Genomic DNA, 24,537 nt, shown 5'->3' on the forward strand with positions numbered 1-24,537 from the left:
TGGAATATACAAAAATATGATTGTTAACTATGGGAGCTCAGAACACTAGGGCTTGTTCCTGTGATCTCTTTATGAAACTTTGTACCTGTTCACCAGCCTCACCTCCCCTTCTCTTCTCTTCTCCCCTCCCTGTCTCTGGTAGCTACTATGCTCCTCTTCTATTTGTATATGGTAGATTCTGCATAAGATTGAGGTTAGATAGTGTTGTTTTTACATAATGTCCTCCAGGTCTGTCCATGTTGTCAAAAATGTTAGGATTTCATTCTTTTTAATGGCCAAATACTATTCCACTGTACACATGTACCCCATTTCCTTTATCTATTTGATTTTTGGACATTTAGATTTATCCCAAATTTTGGCTACTGTGACTAGTGCTATAATAAACATGGGAGCTCAGTTACTCCCTCCCTCTCTCTCTCTCCCATTTTTTTTTGCATTGACATTTAACTAAAGGATGTCTATAAAAACTAAATACACAAATTATATATGCATGAACTGAAGCAATCCTTATTGGCATTATGTTCATTCACCCATGCTTCCAAACTTAAGGCACCCTGTACTTTTCCCTGATGGGGAGATGCTATGCTGTAAATGGAATTTGGGGGTCAGGGGGAAAGTGCTTGATTATTACACTAACCTTCAAGAGTTGTAGTCGTTTGGAAAATGTCAACCACAGTAGAATAAGTTTTTTGTTTTTTTTTTTTTTTGATTGGCTATGTGTTTGTTCTGCTTCTAATTTTCTTCAAGGAAGAAAAAAAGAAAAAGTTATAAGTTGGGAGTCAACAATACTGCAGTGCCTTGACTGGGAAGTGAATACTATTTATTCCTCTTTTTTTAATATGAAGGTAAACAATAACTTCTCTAAAATTTGCACATCAACCCCCTATAGCTAGCTACCATTAGTTTAGCAGGTAATAGATGCCGTATTATCTTCTAGAAGACGGTTATCAGCATTTGTTACTTACTGTGATAATACTTCATCAGAACCCCTTTTCAAAGGTTGGGGTGTTGCACAGTGTATGAGGGTAGGCACAGGTTAAAGACTGCCTCGCCTGCTTGAGGCTAGAAATGCTACCTTTTCTTTTTCTTAAGATCCCTTCCTGCCAGGGCACGGGGATGTGACCTTGACTCTGACAATTAGATGCTGGTGCAGAGGCCTGTCCCTTTTCATAAGGAAGATGAAAGCTGTCCTTCAGAAGACCTCAAACCATGAAGCACAAGTAGGACACGGGGCCATTCCGGAGTGCAAAGGAAGACGAGATGAATATGGAATGTTTTAGCCTCTGCCAGTGGATTGAGCATCAGGGAAGAAGGTTGGGAATGGCTTTTATGTAACCCCCTCAGCAGGCAGGTATTGCTCTTTCCAATCTACGTATAAGAAAACGAGGTTCGGGAGGAGAGGTGACTTGCCTAAGGTGATACAGCTAATGAGAAGAAGAGCTATGACTTAAACCAAACATCTAGCAGACTTCAAAGTTCACTCTCTTTTTACCGTGCCTCAGTGGTGGACTTAAAACATGTCCACAATTATCTGGTAGCTCCCTATCCAAGAAGTCCTCCTCTGGACATCGTGACCAGTTTCTAATAGAGGAAAGAAGAAGTGAGGGGGCCAGATTCAGCCAATACAAATAAAGAGCTCACAGTTAACTTTGAATTATGGATGAACAATGAATATTTATATCCAAATATTGTATGGGACATACTTATATTAAAAAATTACTTGTTGTTCATCTGAAATTCAAATGTAACCAAGTATTATGAAATGTATCTGGCAACCCTATTAGAAGTAGCAGCCTGTGATTTCAGAAAAGATGTCATAAAATGTACTGCAGGCCTGGGTGCTGGGGTTGTGGCTCAGAGATACAGTGCTTGCCTAGCATGCGTGAGGCACTGGGTTTGATCCTCAGCACCACCTAAAAGTAAAATAAAAATATTTTTGAAAATGTACTGCGGCTTCTTCTTCCTCTTAGAATACTTTTGGGGAAGTTTGCTGACATTTTGCAGAGACATTGAAGCAACCTGTGGAGAGGCAGAAAAACTGAGACTTCTACACAACAGTCAGAAAAGAACTGTAGCTTCTAACCAACAGCCAAGCTCACATCTTCACATGATTGTGACCCAAGGTGACATATTACTTGACAGGTCAAACTCATGAGAGACACCAAGCCAGAATCAACTAAGCAGTATTCCTGACCCATAGAAACTATGACATGAGTTTTCAAGCTGCTAAATTATGGGTTAATCTGTTATTGGGCAAAAGATAACAAATACAGCCATACTACTTAAATAGATGTACACCTATTCAGAGTTCTGGTTAATCATATATATATATATATATATATATATATATATATATATATATATAATAAAATGATTATTTATAATATAATGTGTTGTATTAATATAAATATTATATATAATAGTTATATATAAGATTCTTTACATATTAAAGAATTATAATTATTATAAGATTATATATATATATAATATATGTAAATATATATAAAGAATATTTTTTTAAATTTTTTAGTTGTCAATGGATCTTTATTTTTTATTTATTTATATGTGGTGCTGAGAATCAAACCTAGTGTCTCACACATGCTAGGTAAGCGCTCTACCAGTAAGCCACAATCCCATCCTCAAGAATCTTTGTGTTCAAAGGAAAATTTTGTCTTTTGTTTAAAAGTATCACATCTCCTATGAAATATCTCTTTACCAGGACTGCCAGAGGCAGCTCCAATATAGCACTGACTGAGTTCTTTTAAGGAACATTTATCAAGAATGTTTTCTGAGCAAATTTTAGGCAGGAAAAATATTGCCATGTACAAGAGATAAGCAATGTGCTTTACAGAATGCAAACTTTCACATTCACCATGTTATTTGGCCCATAAGCCCAGCAGCTTGGGTGGCTAAAGCAGGAGGATTGCAAGTTGGAGGCCAGCCTCAGCAACCTAGCAAGGCCCTAAGCAATTTAGTGAGACCCTGTCTCAAAATAAAAAAAAATTAAAAAAGGTCTGGGGATGTGGCTCAGTGGTTAAGCATCCCTGGGTTCAATTCCTGGTACCAAAAAAATAAAATAAAAAAAGAAGGGAGACTTTAAGAGGTTCTGTGATCTGCTCACGATCACTCAGCTCATCACACAACAAGGATTCTAACACAGATCATCTGACGCTCAGTGTCTTGTATGGCATTGCCTCCCTAATCAGAAAGTATCTCTTTCTCCCTGACACTGGTCACTGAACTTAAATGGTGTTCTGTTACAGAGATTGTTCAGCACCAGAGATGTTAAAACGGAGGATGGAAAAAAAGGGTCATCAATCATCTAACATCAAATCACAAAAGTGAGTCTGGCTTGACCTCTGAAAAATGAGTTTTAATTTTCCTCATTAATTCAGCAGCCATGGTTGACAATGCCAGTGGTGGTCAAGAGTTGAGTCAATCACTCAGCCAGTCCTGTCACACTATCTGACTCGACATTTCCCATTATGGGGAAAGTGCCCTCAACACAACAACAAAAGGACAAATCTGTCACAGGCAGGAAATGCAAGACAAAGAAAAGCAGGGTTAAAGGTGGGGTGCTTGTACTTTCGGTCATGCAAATCTAATGCATGACACCTCAAGTCCCCGGTGTCCCTGTTGAAGAAAGGCAAACGGTGTTGGTTTTTCTCTACAACTCATCATTCATTGTCCGTGTTGGGATCTTATTTTTGAAGTTGATTCCAGAAAACGTTTGTTTCTTTTCTAAAAGTGTCACATATTGAATAAGCAGCATTCTAAGTAAAAGGAGAATGAATCGTATGCAAGGAGAGAAAGAGATCAAAGTTAGTAAAATTTTAAAAGTAAGTCAACTCAGGAAGATACATTCAGTTCAGAAATCATGGTGAAGAGGGAAATCATATAGTGGGAGAAACCAAAGAAACTTTGGAATGGTTTGCGGCATTTAGACTAAAAGTGTAAGGAGGAGATGAGAACGGAGCAGGAGGCGGCACACACGGAAGTGTACCCTTTGCTAAATGCTTTACTCGGATCCTTCATTTCCACTTTGTCCCAGTCTACATCGAAAAATCCTCATGCAAACGAAGCAAACAGTAAGTAGAAGTAGAGCTGCAAGCGATCTAGTATCTTCGTCTTGCAAAATGTCTAAGGGGCATTTTTTGAGGTTAAAAAAGAAAATCACAAAGAAGAATTTATTTATATACATTTTTTTTTTTACAGTTAACTTGAGATTACCCCATTAAGCAGATTTGTTAAGTGGATAGACCACTGTCTCGCTGATGTTGATAAAGTCATTACATGCAAAAATAATACGATGGTTTGTTCCCATTCTGTCACCTGCTCTCCTTGGTAGCCATGCTGCTTAAAAAGGAAAACCCACAGCACTAGAGTAAAGTGAGTACTTAGCTGGTGTCCCATGGATGACAGGGAGCACCTGCATACCCTGCTCTTACCGCCTCACAGGAACAGATGTCGGCTCTAAGGTGGGGGCAGAGTCAAGGCCGGCTTCTTCCTGACAAGGGGAATTATCAAATGGCAATAAAACCTAAATTTCCTGCCAGTTATAGTGTTCTCTTTTGAGAAAATTACCATGGGAAGATGCCTACCCAGATGTTGACAAACTCTTTTCCATTTGTCCAAAGCTCCAAGTAGCCACCCATGTTTGAACTCGAGTCCTAAATGCTAGGAAGTAATCTCTAGAGGGATGTGGGCTTGAGAACTGTGGTCAGTAGAAATGCTTCATTCATGCTGAGTCATGACCAATCCATTCTCCTCTTCTGGGAAACTGAAATGCAAGCAAGGTACACCTAGAGAACTTGGCAACCAACTCAGTAAATGATCTAGAAGTTAATAGGTAGAGAAAAAAAATTGAGCTATGAAAGCAGCTGATTTAATACTTGTTCTTGGGTCACAAAAACCACTGCAAATATTTGAGCTGCAAATGAAGCATGGCTATACAAAAGATTCTACTGTTTCCTTAACTCCTGGATTATTTAATGGTAAAAAAAAATGCTATTGCCTAAAGTCAAACATATATCTTTATTGCTACTAGAAGGAAACTGTTTATTAAACACAACTGTATAAGTTTTAGTGCTTCCACTTTTTTTCCTGGAAGCCAGGAAGGTCTTAGATTATGTTAGTAACTATAATAATTCCATTAGAACTTTGTTTCTTCTTCCATCCCTTGGTGCTGATTATTACTACATATAAATTTTACTACATGTAAACTTTACTGCATGTAAACTTTACTACATGTAAACTTTACTACATATAAACTTTGTGAATGTGCATGCACATTATACTTTATATGCACTATGCTTTACAAGGTTCTTGAAACTCATCTGGGGGTTTCAAGTCTTTGGGAGGTCAGGTGGCCAATAAAACAAGACATTGGCTTAGAGGAATCTTCTAAATTCTCTTTTCTCAGATATTTTTATGGTGGCCTTTAGATCTCCAAGTCTTTGAGTTTCAGCAACGTCTAATTCATTTCAAAGCAAAGAAACTGAAGTAAAAGTACCAAACAGCTGTCCAAAGTTCAGAAACAATCCTTCATGAACAATTTTGACTCCAGGCACAGATGGATGTCTCCAAAAGCCATCAGGCATGGTATCTGCTTTTCAAAAGCTGATGTGGAGATATTATTCTCTTCTAAGCAGGAAAAAAAAATCTGTCTATAGTGAAATCTTGGTATAGATCCTAAAAAAACACCTCATGTTCCTCTATGTCATGAACTTTATCTCTAAATACCCAAGAGGTAAATGGAATTAAATTGATGGAGGAATAAATGTACACCCAGAATCTATTCACCCTATCCTAATTAGGTATAAAGCATTCACCACATGGTTCTCCACCCTCTCACTGCTTAATTGTATATAAAAATATCTCGAGAAACAAAATTGGCAACAATTGGTTGGGGGGATGCATTGCATATTGCTATCTTCCCCTCTTTCTACAACCAAGCTGCAACCTATACCAAATGTTCTTTCACTGAGTACTGCCTGTGTTCCGGGTGGCATGCTAGGCACAGAGAATGCAGTACTGAGCAAGACATCGATGACGCCTACCTTCCTAGAATTTATGTATTTTTTTCCATTGGTACTCAACCAAGAAAAATATCCAGCCATATAGGACACTAGAAAATGTCTGGCAATATCTCTAGTTGTCATATGGCTTGGATGATCTCATCTACCAACATTCAGCGAGCAACATATGGGGATGATTTAACACAATGAAGAATTGTCCCCCAGCAATATGCCCAAAGCTCACTGTCTTGAGAAATAAGCAATTATAATAGAACATGTTAAGCACTATTATGAAAGAAGCACAGGATAGCTTTGAAAGCACAGGTCAGGGGCACCCACACAGTATGGAGGCAGAAGGACCCAGTTAGCAACATTTAAGCTTGAAGTCAGACTAACAGTAGTGCACCAGGTGGTAGCAGAACAAAGGAACTAAATTTTATATAATTTTCCAAAAAGGGATAACTAAATACATGAATAAAAGATAGACATTTGTTTACATCTCATTCTTACCTATTAATTGTTGAGATCAAAAACTCTCTGTCATGCCCTTTTAGTTATAAATATCACAGTCATTGCATAAGTTTACATTTATATTATGCATTATTTTAGGGCAGGAGTAAAATCTCAGGGAATTTTAAGTTTACAATAAATGTTTCCTTGGCCTGGACTTGAAGTTTCCTAGTTCACCTTCCTTTTCTCTTGGTTGTGTCTTTGCACTTTATTTGATTTCACATACCATTTATCAGAGGCCAGGTAGGGCTCTATCAGTCTCCACTATTTACAGCCTTCTCATTAATAATCTAACCTGAAGGGGCAACAGGCTAAACTTGAGTAAAATTTCACCATAGATTCACCATAGTGTGCTCCCCCAAACTCACAAATGCTCAAATGCTTCTGTTTGCAAGGAGGTCAGCTATTAACCTGTTTTCCTCTAGCATAAGCCCTAACTTGACTGGCAACATTCTGCTCAAAACAACTATCACCTTGCTTCAACCATGACTTGTCAAATGCCCCAAAGAGAGCTGTTCTCAGACATCACTGTAGGAAAGGATGGGTGTCCCTGGGGCCAGAATCAAGCAGAGAAACTAGCAATGTCACATGTATAGGTGATCTATTTGGGTCAGTTTAAAGTTTTTTAAAAAGAAAGAAAATAAAATGCATTTATATGCCATTCTGCAATTCATCTTCAAATCATTTGAGGGAAAGTCAAAGGAGAAAAGAAGCAATTGGAGAGATAAATTACATGCCTGTGGGTTCTACCAATATTTTATTTGATAGAAAGCATTCAACATGTTGAAAGTCATAGAATTTTATCAGGAGAAAAAAAAAAAAACTTAGAGACCCAGGTCAACACCTTCATTTTATAGATGGGGAGGGTGAGAACAAGGACCAGGAAAGAACTAGTCTAGGCCACTGTACTGGTACAAGGCAGAGCACGTAGTGACTGAGTATGAGCTCTGGGGTTAGGTAATCTGGATTCAGGTTCCAACTTTTCCACTTATTTTATCCCACTTAGCTTCAGTTTCTTCCCAGATAAAACAAGGATTTTAGCAGTGCCTAGATCCCAAGCTGAGTGTAAGGATTAAATAAGGCATGCACATAAAGTGCTTACCAATTCTTGGTTTGTCATAAGTGCACAATGAATATTAGCTATTAGAATGATTACCTATGATAGAGAGGTATCCTAAAACACAAATCATATCATGTTGCTGAGGAGCCATGTCATAGTTGGGGAATACATCTCTCCTCAGTCCTCCTTCCAGTGGAAAGGTCCTTAAGGACAGAGTGGCCCTGGGGGATGGACTCTGGATATCTCTCCAAACTCCTCTGGGTACACAGGTCTCAAAGCCCAAACCAAATGCTTCACTATTTGTTTTAAGTCCCCTGGAGGTATTAGAAATTTTTTTTTAAGATGAATAGACCATGAATCATAGACTTATATGCTGAATAATACCTCAGATACTTTTTAGTCTAATTAGATCTTGGTGATGGAATCCTCAAGACTAAGGCCTTAGTCCCTCATTGTACTATTTAGTTTGGGGAGGACGGGATATCCCATCATAGTGCAATGTCAGTTTCAGATGAATACCTGTAGAAGATAGAAAGAGAATCCTCTGTTGGTCTTTGAGCCTTGTTATTGTTGTTACATGGGATTGGTCTATGAATTCTGTGAAAGGCATGTTAACTTTAAAAAAAAAACGCAGATTTTTTTTAATATTTATTTTTTGAAGTTGTAGTTGGACACAATATCTTTATTTTTATGTGGTGCTGAGGATCGAACCCAGGGCCTCGCATGTGCTAGGCGAATGCTTTACTGCTGAGCCACAACCCCAGCGAAAGGCATGGTATCTTATAGTGCATTCTAGTATAAAGCACATTGTGACCTCAAATTGATGATAACATTAGTCAACATGAAGTGAGCATTTTCTAATCAGGCAATGGAAAGACACTTAACGTGGATCTTCTCCACACAAGTCAGGGAGGACAAGAGTCTTATCATTGTCACTATTTCACAAATTCGGGAACTGATGATCAGATGTTGCTCACCTGATGTTACGGAAATAGTAAGAAGGGATGCCAGGATTCAGTCCTAGGAAATCTTAGGCTGATCTCCTACTCTGAATATACTTGGGTCTCCAAATATGACAAAAAGAATTTTTCATTTTCCCCATGTCCCACTGTTAGGGCAATCTTCTACAGTTCCTGTGCATGGGCCAGACTTTTTAACTTCCACTCAATAAAAGCTGGTCATCTAGGCTACAGTCTGGGCTGGTTACTTTGAAACCTTGTGTACATGCACACACACACACACACACACACACACACACACACACACACCCCACAACATATGGGAAAAATGAGAACAAAGAGAGAATGCACTGAAACAGGTGCCAGATCTGTGAACTATCCTTCATCCAAGGAAATCAGCCAAGTTGAGAGGGCTTGGAAGAACAGAGCAAAGCCGTTTGTTTACCAACACTTGGGAAAACTGAAGTTTAAACCCAAGACCAGACATTAAATATCATTATGTAAGGCACCAGTGCTGTGTCAAGTCCTTGCAAGGTTTAATAGCCAAATTATCAATAAATTCTGACAGCCCATCTATCAGCTCTGTTCAGCCAATCCAGCGGCAACACGGTGTTTCCTTGCAGGCCCAGGGAACACACGCTTGCAGAAGGAAAAAAAAAAAAAGCACTTGATTACATTTGGTTTTGAATAATTGGTTCGCTGAAATTCTTGAGCTGAAGAAAAATGGCATTTCTAATTTATAGAAATCACTATTTGAAATATAGTTATGGCTGCTCAGAGAACCCCTGGAACTCAATAAATTTAAATCGGCACATTTAAGAAAGCCATTAAGAGGTACCTAATGACAGCCCCTCCAATTATCACTCCAATAGAGCTGATGTGGAATCCTGCCAAAAGGCAGATCCTCTCCTCCCCCCACTGAGGTTGTGGGTGGCTTGATGCCTGGAAGCCCAGATGGGGTGTATCAAGGCCTCTTATACCCACCGGGCAAGCTCAGGAGCCTGAGGAGACCAGTAAAGGAGAATAACACATTCCAGGCAGAAAAGAAGAGACGGGAAAAAAAAAAAAAAGAAAAAGAAAGAAAGAAAACTTCCACTGGCAACTCCAATACCCCTTTGGGAAGATTCCTTCATAAATGCATTTGTTCGCTTGCAAATATCCCTTCTAACCTGCAGACCTGCTGCTGATTGCAAGGAGCCTGGAATGTTATTACGTGTAATATCTGAGTGAGAAACAAGAATCTATGCTTCTTCGCAGTCCTGTGGTCCCAGTACATTACTATGGTTTAGATTTTATCATGCCTCTTCATTGTTATGCAGAAATGCAGGCAGGCAGCAGCTAAAAGAGAACCTCCCCAGGTCACTTTGGTAACCAAGTCCCCTGAAGATGAGTACAGGAAGCCTTGTGTGAACCATCCAGTAATTCCCTTACCTTCCAATTTTAGAAATCCAGCAACTTGAGAAAAACAGTGAAATCTGGTGACCTGGTTTGATTGCAATGAGAAAACATGGCTCCTGTCTTGACACAGCATGCCCCATTTGTGAACTTTCTTCTTTGAGAAAGTAAATGAGACTCTGGTTTGAAAGAAATGAGGACAGACTGACAGATAATGCAGAATGCTTCTGCAAGCATTTCAGCAATGGAGTTTCATTTTTGGATTTATCACCCCTGGACTCCAGACCCATTTCACTCAACTACGGTCCTACTTAGCTTTTTTAGTAATACCCACTAGACACATATTCGGAGAAGGACGGAATTGGGACCTGAGAAAATCGGACCAGGGTATCTCTGTGGTAGACACAGATCTGGCATGGCCCAGATCCCCTTCAAGAAGATTTTGCTTCCCAGATACAGGGATGTTAGCAGACAGCATCCAGCTGCCAGTTTCTACAGGATCTGCCATAACTGCAGAAAGCCAGCTCACATGAGGGATGCCCTTCCCAGGGCCGCCTATATATCCAGAGCCTGCTATTCAGCCTGAGGGAGAACATTTCACAGGGCAACTCTTATTCCAGAACTCTCTGCAAGGCAAGCCTGCCGCAGTCCAGCTGCAGCAAAATAACCAGGGGTTGGGGAGGGGGGGTGACAAGCAACTTGTGTACATTGATACAACAGGAGTGGGAGCCGTTTATTATAGGACAGGAGGGGTATATATACATTCCACACAGCTTATCTTAATTAACATAAACTAGATACAGCAGTCAACTAATAAGGAATCTCCACACTTAATGGCTCACTGACTTTACTTCACAAACCACTCCCTGTGCAAAATGCCAGGCGCCATCTTGACTTGTTTACAGACTCTAACACAAGCCAAGGCTTTGTTGGGCCTGTATCACGATGTAACTTCTTCCTCTGCCCAATTTTGTTTTCTCTTCCTCTTCAGAGAGGTTGGTGCCAAAGAACACTTTATACCTGAAACTTCATTTTAGCATCTGCTTCTGGAGAACCTAATCTGTGACAATCACCTATTTCCGTTCTGTGGCTTCTCTTCATTTTACCCCCCCCCCCTTCTTGCCCAAAACCCAACCTTAAATTAGGATAATAATAAAAAGACTTGATTGATTGGCAGTTTCTTCTCCTGCTTTCATTTATTGTCCAAAGTTCTATGTATTCATAGAATAAGAAGAGTCTTTGGAAGCAGAGAGTTCTGGGTCAAACCCCACTTCTGAATGATCTGGGGCACAATATTTAATCTCTCTGAGCTCCAGGCTTCTCTCCCATCAAGTGGAGATATCACCATCTATCTAAGAGGGCTGCAGTGAGAATTAAATGCAGTCACATATACAAAGCACCTAACACAACGCCTTGCACACAGCAGGCGTCTGATGATCAGCTATTTACAAGGGTTCCTTTGGCATTGGACACATACTTTCCTTGCATTTTAGTTTACCTTTTCAGGTATTTATTTCTTGTTTCCTCTATGAAACACTAAGCTCCTGAAGAGCAAGAACGGTGCTGTTTGCTTCATCTGGATTTTCTATATGATGCCAGGAATGGACTGATGTTGTATATGATAAATACAAACAATTTTTATTCAACAATTTAAATAAATCAATAAGGTAAAAGAAGAACCCATTGAAATACATCAAAGGTGTCTGAAAGTGGATTCTGGGTAGGTTAGCATTAGGCCTAACCATATAAGTAGGTATATAAAGGCTTCAGTGTAGATGGTGCCTTCTCTTCACCACTACAGATCTAAGGCACAAGGGTTGACCATGTAGAGCAGACAAGGTAGTTGGGACCCCAAGACCAAATGCACAGGTATTCATTAACCTAAGCAGCCAGCGCAGTTGACACTCAATATCTATTCTCCCCCAGACGATCAATTCAATCCAATCACCCTGTTCTAGTCCTCAGGTGGTCCAAAGACAAGAGCACTAGTCTAAACAGACTGGAGAGAAGGAATTATATTGTATGGTTGTCTCAGAAGTTTTCTTCTCTTTCCTCTCAGATGTGGAAAAGGAAGCCCCATGTGTCCATTCATAAACAGCCACCAGAAGAACTAGCAAAAGAATGAAGCTGATGCAGAAGATCAGAGAGCAGAGACGGAAACCTACTGGGCTGAGCTGCTGAATGGCTGAAATCCCAAGTCTGCAGTACATCTCATCTTCCTGTGAGAGGATAAATGTCCTTATTGTTTAGGACCTATGACTCTGGGATTCTGTTACTTTTTGAATCTGCAGCCCAAGGTATCCTGAGAGGTAGGACAATCAGAGAAGTAGGACAATCATTCAATATGCAACTGTAACTACCCAGGGAATCTTTTATACTTAGAAGCATAACAGAATTGTTGCCTTTAAAAAAAAATAGCAGACAGAGGCTAATCTGAACTCCTCATTTTAAGATTAAGAAACAAATAGCTTTGCTATTGTGAATTGAGCTGCTATAAACATTGATGTGGCTGCGGCACTGTGGTAGGCTGATTTTAAGTCCTTTGGGTATAGGACTTAAAAGGAGTGGGATAATTGAGTCATTCCAAATTTTCTGAAGAATCTCCACACTGCTTTCCAAAGTGATTGTGCCGATTTGCAGTCCCGCCAGCAATGTATGAGTGTACCTTTCCCCCACATCCTCAACAACACTTATTGTTACTTGTATTCTTGATAATTGCCATTCTGACTAGAATCAGATGGAATCTCAGTGTAATTTTTATTTGCAGTTCTCTAATTGCTAGAGATCTTGAACATATTTTCATATATTTGATGATCAGTCATTATCTTTTCTTCTATGAAGTGCCTGTTCAGTTTCTTTGTCCATATTGATTGTTTTTTTTTTCTTGGTGTTGTTTTTTGAGTTGTTTGTATATCCTGGAGATTAATGCTCTGTGTAAGTGCAGGTGGCAGAGATTTTCTCCCACTCTGTAGGCTCTCTCCTCACATTCTTGATGGTTCCCTTTGCTGAAAAGAAGCTTTCTTCGTTTGATATCATACAATTTATTGATTCTTGGTGTTACTTCTTGTGCTATAGGGGTCTTGTTGAGGAAGTCAGTTCCTAAGCCAACATGTTGGAGAGTTGGCCCTACATTTTCTTCTAGTAGGTGCAGGGTCTCTGGTCTAATGCCTAGGTTCTTGATCCACCGTGAATTGAGTTTTGTGCAGGATGAGAGATAGGGGTTCAAATTCATTCCACTAAATATGGATTTCCAGTTTTCCCAGCTCCATTTGTTAATAGACTATCTTTTATCCTATGTATATTTATGGTGCTTTTGTCTAGTATGAGATAACAGTATGCATGTGAGTTTGTGTCTGTATCTTCTGTTCTGTTCCCTTAGTCTTAATGTCTGTTTCTGTGCCAATATGATGCCACTTTTGTTGCTATAGCTCTGTAGATAATTTAAGGTCTGGTATTGTGAAACATTCTGCCTCAGTTTTCTCTCTAAGGATTGCTTTGGCGATTCTGGGTCTTTTATTTTTCCAAATAAATTTCAAACTGCCTTTTCTGTTTCTATGAAGAATGTCATTGGAATTTTAATAGGAATTACATTAGATCTGTGTAGCACTTTTGGGAGTATGGCCATTTTGACCGTATTAATTCTGCCTATCCAAGAACATAGGAGATCATTCCATCTTCTAAGGTATTCTTCAATTTATTTCTTTATGGTTCTGTAGTTTTCATTGTAAAGATCTTTCACCTCTTTTGTTAGATTGATTTCCAAGTATTTTATTTTATTTATTTATTTTTTGAGGCTATTGTGAATGGGGTAGTTTTCCTAAATTCTTTTTCAGATGATTCATCATTGGTATCTAGGAAGGCAATTCATTTATGGGTGTTAATTTTATATTCTACTACTTTGCTGAATTTGTTTGTGAGTTCTAGAAGCTTTTTGATGGAGTTTTTTGTCTTCTAAATATAGAATGATGTTGGTCTTGGGTTTAGCATATATAGCTTTTACAATGTTGAGGTATGTTCCTACTATTCCTATTTTTATTACTGTTTTGTGCATGAATGGATGCTGAATTTTGTCAAATGAATGCAAAAGGAAAATGTGGTATATATATACACAATGAACTATTTTTACTCAGCCATAAAGAAGAATAAAATCATTGCATTTGCCTGTAAATGGATGGAACTGGAGACTATCATGCTAAGAGAAATAAGCCAGTCCCAAAAAACCAAACTCTGAATATTATCTCTGATAAGTGGATGCTAACACAAAATAAGGAGGGGAGAGTAGCCATTTCTTGGATTAGACAAAGGGAAAGGAGAGGGGACGGGAATAGGAAAGACAGAATGAAACAGATATAGCTTTCCTATATTCATATTGAATACACGACCAGTGAAACTCCATATCATGTATAACCACAAGAATGGGACCCTAATTATAATAAGTTATACTCCGTGTATGCATGTCAAAATGCACTCTACTGTCATGTATATGTAAAAAGAACAAATTAGTTTAAAAAAAAAAATTCTAACCAGAGCCATTCTAATCAATTTTCAATTACAGGTTTGGTTCTTCTCTGAAACAGTAACAAAAAGATGCATGAAGAGTGTGTAACATATCCTCTCAAACTTGATGTGGTTTAAGGTCTCTTTGATTTGCTCATCCACCTACACCAACTTTAAGGGCTATCATACTCTTTGGAATATTTGTTCTGAGTCTAATCTAGTTTGAAAGTGCACTTTAGTCCAACATAAATATCTTGTGTTATTTTACTACACTACAACTGTTTCACTTTCTGGCCAAAACATTTGCCTTTTTATGTATTTTTTTTAACTAATTCACCTCTGGTTTTGCTTACTTAAATTAATATACTTTCATTTTGATTTTTTTTTGCCTGATTGTGGGTATTTTACTTTTCTCTTTACCTACGTGCTTTTTCCTATTCTTTTTATTCAGAAACCAGTTATTTAGGTTTAACTCTCAATTTCACTTTGAGCTGAAAGAAAGATCTTCCCATTTGAAGGTCCTAAGCAGTGATATAAACAGTAGTTATGGAGGGCAAGGTGGTCACCTATAAAAAAAAAAAAAAGACCCAGAAAGGCTGAGTGAATTGCTAGAGAAGACAGAAATCACAAATAATGTAAAATCTCTGCTTAACCAGGTCGTTAGGCCGGGCTTCTGGGCATGCACCACACAGCAATTAATCCATTGTTCAACAGCAATTATAGGCGTCAACCATGTTCATTCCCAAAACACACAACAGACATGAACTCTTACTACAATATCTGCAACTTGAGCCAAGGGACAATGCTAAATATTTCACAGGCCCCGATACCACATAGACATTTGTAGACTGCTATACTCATCACCAACCAGCAAACAAGAGTGGCCTGAGGAAGAGATGGGAGGCATGTTGATCTGATTGGAGAGGCTTATCAGATATAAAAAGAAATTTCCATATACACTTAGAGAAGGGAGATTAACAGGATAACTTATGCTCACTCACTTATTCTGACAATAGTAAAATGTATTCCTATTATAATCATACAGAGAAGGAAAATAAATTTATATTCAAGGCATATATACCTGGGCTCAGTCAGGAGCACCACAGTTCATCAACCCAGCCAAAGCATTGTCATTATTGAAAGGAATTTAGGAATATCTGAGGTGGGTTGAAGCAGATATCAATCTTTCACCAATAGTATGGGCAAAGGTTCATGTGGACTTTGTCCAGTTTGTTAATAATAAACAAAATTTAGAAGGCTAAGGTGCCTCATTGGAAGGAGGCAATTAAACTATTGTTGCTTCAGTGTTGTCAGAAAAATTTTAGTGGCCTGGAGCAAGGAAGTGTCTAAGACCTGAGCAAGGGAGAGCCCAGAAGGATGGCACTGAAAGATGGGCCAGTCATAGTGATTGCCATAGGCACAGCCTCTCTGGGGAAGCAGTTGGAACACTGAAGGTTGTCTTGTATATATCTGGCCTTACCCCAGCCCCAGGTATTTAAACTTGACTCAAGGGCAGCCAGCTCAGAGCCTGGCCATAGGTCCCTAGAACATCTCTGCCAAACACAGATGCAATTAGATACTACTGGGCAGGTGCAGGGAATAATGGTGGGAGGGAGGAAAACAGCACCATAAAGGTGACTGTATGAGAATGTCGGGGATCTTTAGCAGATGTCAGTGCCTTGGGACTACTAGACAGAGGTACCCAAGGGGCTTAATAAATGCCAGTGGGTTCACAGTGCAGTACATGGACCACCTGCCTCAGAATCACCTGAAAAATGCAGGCAGATTCTTTTTTCTCTACCCCAGAACCACCCATCAGATCCCATGGGAGCAGATTCCCAAACTCACATTTCGACAAGCTGATTATCATGTGCAAAGATAAAGTTTTAGAAATATTAATATAATTCAGAACCATTAGCTTACATTTGAGGAAACTAAGTCACAGAGATATCATTTTTAAAAAAATCTCATTTCTCACGTATCCTCACCTTTTCTATTAGATGTGTTGCCCCCCTCTTTCCTGAGTGGTGGTTCCATTAGGAGACCACGTTCTGCTTACAGTGCATTCCCTTCCTGCATTACCTGCATTCATTCAGTGTATACTTATGGAATACCCCTTAAGGATGAAGTCTTTTCTTAGGTTCCAGGGAAACAGAAATGGAATCCCAAAATCTGTGATCAAGGCACTATGTGTTGCCTCCATAAATTTAATTATAAACAACTTTGCTCTCCATCCATTTCTATCAGTCTTCTTTTTAAACACCCAGGTGCTTGTTGTGTGTTTACACAGCAGTCTTTCAATAACAATGATTGACAGAACAGACCTAATCCCCACTCCTTACCCTACTCCTGACAAAGGTCTTCTCAAGTCAAAAAACTAAACCTTGCTTGGTTTCTCATCTAGAAATGGGCAAAAACATGCTTTCTTACGATGAGGTCTTAACTAATACAGCCAGATTTCAAACGGCTCACCTAAATCTAAGAAGGTCTGAAGTTCTAACAGTGATGGTCACTAAATGGTCAATAACCACCAGCACCGAGGAAGACCATTAGCCAAGCAAACTGGCTCACCTCCAACAAAGACAATCCGAGCACTGGGCCCCTGTTGGTTTCATTTTAAATGTTTCTCTTTTATTGTCTAAAACCTGTAATGAAATGTCACCAAAAGGACAAAAGGGGCCACCATTTTTATTTAAATGGGGTTAATAAAGACCCACCCCCCAACCCTTCACAAAGAGAACAAAGTGCCTCCTAATGAAGGCAGGGAATAGCACTCAGAGAACACTGGGAGAGGTAGCCTACCAGGCGAGGATGATGGAGTCACAGCTCAAATGGAAAGTTCTGAACATGGGAATGATGTGGAACCACCAGGCAAATAGGTTTCCACTAACTGATTTATTTTTTAAAGGGGAGAGAGGAACATGGAAGGGCATCAGGGAATAACTCTGCCCAGAACTTCCAACCACCACTCACTGGACCTTGTCCTTAGAGGCAGAGTGGGACACAGTAAAAAGAGGGCAAAGGCGGAAAGAAAAAGTGATGGAAAAACAAAACTGGATCCCTTGCATCATTTCAGAGAAAGCCCAGGGAATTTAAATGGATAGGGCAAGAAACAATGATAACAGTGTCTACAATCCTTAAAGAAAAAAACAGTGCACAATTTTCAAAGTGTTTTGATGCTATTTTTATGGTTTCACTCCTCATTCATGGCCTGCAGCTCTGGGTGGTAACATCCATTGTCAAGGGAACTGGCAACACCTTGGCTCTTCCTTGCCACTTCTAAATTTTTTGTTTCCCAAAAGAAGAAGCCCCACAGAAGAGCTGTAAGGGTTGGGGGAAGCAGGCAGGGCCTGGGGATTTGTAGTTCTACACAAAATAAAAGACACTCTTCCCACCCTATGTGCTGGGATACCAACACCCACCAGAGCTACAAAGACATAATTCTGCAGATATTCCTAGGATATCTGGAACACAGTGTGGATTGCCAATAAAGCGCTCAGCATCGCTGACAGGATAAACACACAGAGAGTCAACCTACGTGGAGGTGGGGAGAAGTCTCTCTCACAATGGGACGCAGTAAATGTAAAAGTCACCATCGGTACGTACCCAAGGAACCTGAATCCAAATGAGAACCGGGTTGCTCAAGAACTGTGCACTGTGAAGCAAAGCATGTAAATGTTTAAAGATGGAATGACATTTCCCTTTTCACTGAGATATTCTGATGCTGCCAAGAACATCATAGGATTCCTTAATAATGGCCGAGGGGCTTTCCTTGAAAATAGGTCCTCCCATCTGTAGTAATGCAGATATTACTGGCACACGTCTTATGTTCCTCATGTATACAAAGCTTATAACCCGCCGGCTTCTGTCCCCATTAAAATGATAGATAGCTACTTTTTTATATAATTGTCATAAAATTCCCTGCCTGAAACTGAAATGCTTTCTTCCTATTTTTCTACTTATTCTAAGTGACCCCATTAATGATATTTCTCTACTTGAAATAATTGGATAAGCTAAAACTGAGAAATAAGCACTTTCCTTTTCTCATTGTTTTTCCTTCTTTATCTCTAACAGCCCCAGGAGATCAAAAGCACTTGTCCTTAGGGCAATATCAGCAGTTAATGATTCATGTTCAAAGGCTCCAAGTTGTCTAATTAACAAAAGGCGATGTTTGGCAGAAGCCATTTTTGCTTTCAAGTTAATAGCACACAGTGTATACAAATGCGGGATGGCATGCAGGTCTTCAAAGCTGGCAGTGTGCCACTCACTCAAAAGTCTCCAAGTTCATTTTGTCTGACCCAGACTTCATGTCATTAGAAGTGGACCATTTTCATTTATTTCATTCTGATTTATTGGTGCTTTTACAGAATAGGTCACACATCACATCCTTCTATAATGTGCTCATAAACGTCATGTTTCAGTTTTTATTAAAAAACACACTTGATTAATGAAAATAATATGAACATATTTTCTGTAAAGTGTATCCTTAATAATATTAGTCACTAAAAAAAAAGAATCATTAAAATAGTCCAATCATCCTCTTAATGTAAATGCTGTCATGGGCTAGATATTTCCTCAACAACAGACACTTGGTAAGGCTTCTAGTACTATACATATCACCATGTCATCATGAGATTTTTATAGAGAGGAACTGACATTTAAATCATAAATATTGACATTTCCTAAATCATGGTATGTATGTGTTTCTAATATCAGTGCTTTTGAAATTAGCAGAACCCCAAACACATCAGATAATCCTGCCGATTCACCATGATCTTAGATTTTACAACGAACTTAATTTCAAGAAGCCAAGTTCCTGCTGCTCTCCAAGGCCGGGGCACTCTGCAGGACTGGTTATTTCCCTTGTTTGTGTCTGTTCTAGTAAAGAAGGCATTGCCTCTTTGCATCTTTACAACACAACACAGTGGTTAAGAACCTACGCTCTCAACTGAAGGCTGTCTTGCTTTGAATTTTGCTTCTACTTTCTAGTTTATGGAAAAAGCAACTTCAAAGTGCAGCTTCCTCATCTGTAAAATGGACACGATGCTATTTTTTTTCTTATAAGGCTGAATAAATATAATTTATTGAGAATGGCTGGTGATTAGTTAATACTCACCAAATGTCAGCTATTATTTGTGTTCCTTGCATTCCTCGCCAGCGATGAGAATATATTAACTAACTAATGCTTATGAAAAGAGCAAATGAGTGAGTTAATGAGCGCTAGTATTCCCTTTTACAGATGAGTAAAACCAGCTTCAGAAAAGTAAAGAAACTTGTTCCATATTATCACCTATTAAATGGCAGGCTCGTTTCTCAAATTTGGGTGTATTTCTAGCTAAATTATAGCAGAAGACTGCCTCTCTTCCACACAGGGTGAGCTTCCTAGTAGTTGAAATAACACCTAAGTTTCAAAAATGAACAAGTGATGTTTTGTGTGTGTGTTAGGAATTATTAAAAAAAAATTTATTAGTCAGAAATGTCACAGTCTTTTCTCCTGAGTCACTGCCAATTAATGTGCTAAGGAGCAATAGCTATGAAATTGGGACTTTGTTACCAAATACTCTCCAAAACTCAAAAAAAAAAAATGGGGAATAGCTGATATTCTGACAGCTAACTTTGCCACTTAAGTGCCTGCCGCTCTCAATCTTTGTCAAAATGGGTTTCTCCTAATTAAGAATCATGGTTCTCAAAGGAGACAAGTGGCAACTCAATAGCTCAAAAGTTGCTGAAAAAAAATTCCAGTGCTCACTGAAGTGCCCACACACTTGAGCATCCATACCCATCTCCAATCTCAAAGGCTTTGCTCAGTGAAGACAGCAAGGAAGCCATCTATTCAAGGGCACTTTGAGTAGATATTCTCATTCTTCAAGGATAATTACTTGAGTCACTTACTACCTTACACCACTGCTATGAAGAAAAGGAAAATTTTATGAGAAGGAAATGAGGCCATTTCTCAACTCCAGGTAGGTGAAGTCCCTTGTACTTGTTCATCTAGCAGAAGTTATTACTAAGATAGATGTTCTTAATGCACACGTGGTTAAGTAAGATCCAGTTTTCACCTTGAAACCCTCGTCATTTTACTATCCGAAGAGATACGTGACTTTGTCTCCTAGTGTTTCAGACAGAAAAGGAGGCTCCAACTTACATGTAAGAATTTTTAGTTGTGCCTTATCTATCTACATTTTGAAGAACTTCATTCTCAAAATACATGCTTATGACATTTATCTTTCTCTTTCATGCTTTGTATTCATAAAAGGAAATTGGATTTCAATTTCCCAGAGCTAAAAAAGATGACCTAATTTGAAATATTAAAGAATTAGCCATTAAAGAGCTATCTTAAAAAAAAAAAAGTAATGGGTGAGGTTCATGCATACACTCATTCCATAAGTCTGCATTTAGCTGCGGTAACACGTCTGGGCATGTCCTGGAGAAAATGACACCTTAGCCCTAAATTCCTCTATAACCTACCTATTCAAAAATAGCAATATTGCTAACCATTTGGAGATTAAAAATAAAGAATAATTCTGGCCCAACCTGATGGATTTTGTTGAAGGCAACACACCATAAAAGAAGATTCTTAAACATTCAGATTTGAGAAATACACTTGGAGGGTATGCTGATCTTAGAAGTTACCAGAGAAGTCACAGCAGAACCAATGTTTAAAAAGAATGAAAGAGTCATATATAAAAAGTATGGCAAGACTGGTAGCCTTTTAATATCTTTATGCTCTCTGTGCCTTTCTTCCTCTTAATAATATTCTTACCCCTAAAACCACCAAACTTGTCACCTTCTCAGATATTTTTCTACAATTAATGTGTCTCCTGCACTATTTCCAGAAGTAGAGAAGCATAGCTTATATCAAACACTCTCTCCACATTTCACTCAAACTATTCTTATCAAGGTATCTGCCATATTTCCAACTCAAAAGATCTCTATCTTTATCTCAGCAGCATTGGGCATGGGCATTGGGCTGGAGTGTAACTCAATGGTAGAGCACTTGCTGACCCTGTGTGAGGCTCTAGGTCCAATCCCCAGCACCATGGGAGAAAAAATGGCATGGCTGTCGGCTCCTACCCCTTGGTTTCTTGAAATATTGAAATATTCTTGAAATATCCCCACCCTTTGGTTTCTCCCAGTTTGAGTTCTTCCTGACTGGCCGTTACTTCTCTGTAACTTCCTGTCACTGAAATGTGAGTGTACCAAAGTCTGCTGTAGATCTTCTTTACTAGCCATTCATTCTCCAAGTTAATCTCACCTAGAACTTCTGTTTAAGCCCAATCTACATGACAGTGACTCCACCCTAAACTCTCAGGTTAGCTCAAAACTCACTTACTTAACTATCTACTTGACATCCCCATTTGGGTTTCTACATGCATTTCACCAAGAACTCTGCTAAAATAGGACTACCGGGTTTTTTTGTTTTGTTTTGTTTTGGTTTGGTTTGGTTTGGATTTGGTTTTGGTTTTGGTTTTTGGTTTTTGGTTATTGTTTTCCTACCCTATCGATCTGGTCCTCCCATAACCTCCTCATCTCAGCGAATGGCATCACTATACACATAGTTGGTTCTGCCAAAAACTCGGATCAGGATGATATGAGTCCAAGCCAAGGAAAGACTACAATTGCCAACCAACCACCAGAAATGAGGGGGGAGGCATTCAACAAGGTCTTCCTCACACTAACCAGCCACCCTGAGAATTTCCTGACAGACTTCCAGCCTCCAGAGCTACTACATAACAAATACCTGTTTTTTAAGATAGCAGTTTGTGGTACTTTGTTAGGGCAGCTGTAGTAAGCTACTACAAGTCCCTATCTGGCCAACTTGGTAGGCAAGTCGCCCTCAACTTTTATGGACATTGCCCCATGCTCCAGGGATGTCTTCAGGTTCCAATGTGAAAATTGGGTCAAGCCAGGGAACAGACCCCAGAGAAGTAAGCCTAGGAAAAGTGTCCCCTTTGATCTTCTTACCTATGGATCCCACTGTCTAGGCACACAAGAATTCTCTTCAAGGTCCTGCCATCTGGCATGCTGCCAAGCTTTGGGATTTTATTGGTCTCCTTCCATCTGAATCCACCATCCTCTACCCCATTCACAAATTAAGGAATCTCTCACCTGTCTTGCTTCTGCCTCTTTTCCCTCAATGACAATCACAAAAGCGAATTAGAAAGACTGTGCGGTTGGGGGAGCTGGGTCATTGGGTATATAAGCTGCCTTCAGGGTATATATTTTGTTTGTGGTGAGGGGACCTCTCTCTCTGCTTCTGATAAACAAGGTTACAATTTTTTAAATATCACATGTATAGCTCCTAGCCATTCTTATTCTTTCACGTCAGTCAAACAAACCAACCAACTAAAAAAACCCAAGAACTAATATCACAATAATTTATCCTGCTAAAACAGAGACGTCCAGACAAGATTTATTTTAAAGCAGTTTATGACTTCATGATCCATGGTCACCCTGTAATGAGCTCCTAGCTAGAATCTCCATAATTGAAATAGCAACCTAGCTACCATGAAGGAAAACCTTCAACAATTCAGCAAGCTGGGAGGCAGAAATAATTCCTGTTGTCCTGGACACCCAGTCATTTGTCCCGTCTCCTCCTATGCTGTTTCTTCCTCCCTCACAGTCTCATGTTTCAGCTGTTAGCAAATAGTATACAATTATAAGAGGTCAAATAGCATGGCCTGCATCAGCAAGCTCCTGAGCTGTTTTAATTCTGTGCTCACAGGAACATCCTACTTATTGTACATTTCAAAGCTCGTCTGTTTCAAGTCATAAATTTGGGTGCTGCCTGGGAGTGCATCCATTATAATGCTGTTGTTTCTGAGAATAAAGGTGCTCTAAGGTAATTAAATAAGAGCTAGGTAGTTTTCTATTGAAACAGAAATAAACAGCCCACTGCTCCTTCTGTGATAAATGAAATTCTTCTCAATAAAACAATATTGTATGGATGCTGCACCTTGAGTCCTTTTTGTGCTCATTGGTGATCTTCTGAATGAGTCTAGATGTTATTATTTCCCTTCTTTATGTAAGTACACAACAGTCAGAGTTACAAAAGAAGCGAAATATGTATCGTTGTCATCCAGAAAAAAAAGACTTTTGGATAGGTGTTTAATGCATGTTCTTAGTAGTATCACTGACAGATGTACTATGACTATGTAGCACAACACCAGTTATATTTTACAGCTCTCCTTCCTATTTCTAATAAAGAACTACATAAAACCTACAAAGTGCATATTATTATTTATGTAAATGCATTATGAATGGATAAACTGGGAAGATTACTGGAAACCTACATATTCCATGCTGCAGGACTAAACTGCAGGAAATTTGAAGATTATTCCTACTTTGCAGAAATAAAAAATAAATAAATTCGGTTGATTCTATAATAGCCCAAGATGAAAAGTCATTGTAAATTGTTTACATGGGGAGTCCTAACTACTATAGAACTTTTCAGAATTTCAAAATCCATCATCCCCCCAAATACGATGAAATTACAAGTGTTTTTGGTTTGGAGGTGGTCAGTTAAGGTCACATATCACTAGAAAGATTGGGTTTCATGGGTTTAAAGGGGAATTAAAGAGCCTTTTCCCCATACAAAACCATTTCCTTTATTCATTCACTCAACAAATATTCATTGTACCCGACATAGAGTGCTCTGGGTGCAGAACAAACTTCAGTAGACAAGATGCCACTGCTCCTATGGAGCCTGCATTCTGTCCAAGACATCAAGAAGTATAAAGGGGACTTTTATTATACTTTCATCTTCAAGGTATAAACAGCACACCATGGAATGAAGAATTTCCATGGTTAACTGAAGACATACTCTGAGTTGTTTTCTTTCTATCTGTGGTTGAAGCTTGACGTTAACAAACGAATTAGAAAGAAAGTGCAAGGAAATATTAAGCTTTTCTAACAATATTATGAACCTTAATAATAAGCATGGGTTTTAGTTCAGATAATTTTCTTCAAAATAATGATTTAAATTATTTCAAACTATCTGCTATATAAACAGATAAATATATTTCTGTTATGGTTTAGTTATGAGCTGTCCCCCAAAAGCTGAAGTGTGAAAAAATGCAATAAAGTTTAGATGTGAAAT

Source organism: Urocitellus parryii, chromosome 16, assembly GCF_045843805.1.
Source record: "Urocitellus parryii isolate mUroPar1 chromosome 16, mUroPar1.hap1, whole genome shotgun sequence".
Taxonomy (NCBI): domain Eukaryota; kingdom Metazoa; phylum Chordata; class Mammalia; order Rodentia; family Sciuridae; genus Urocitellus; species Urocitellus parryii.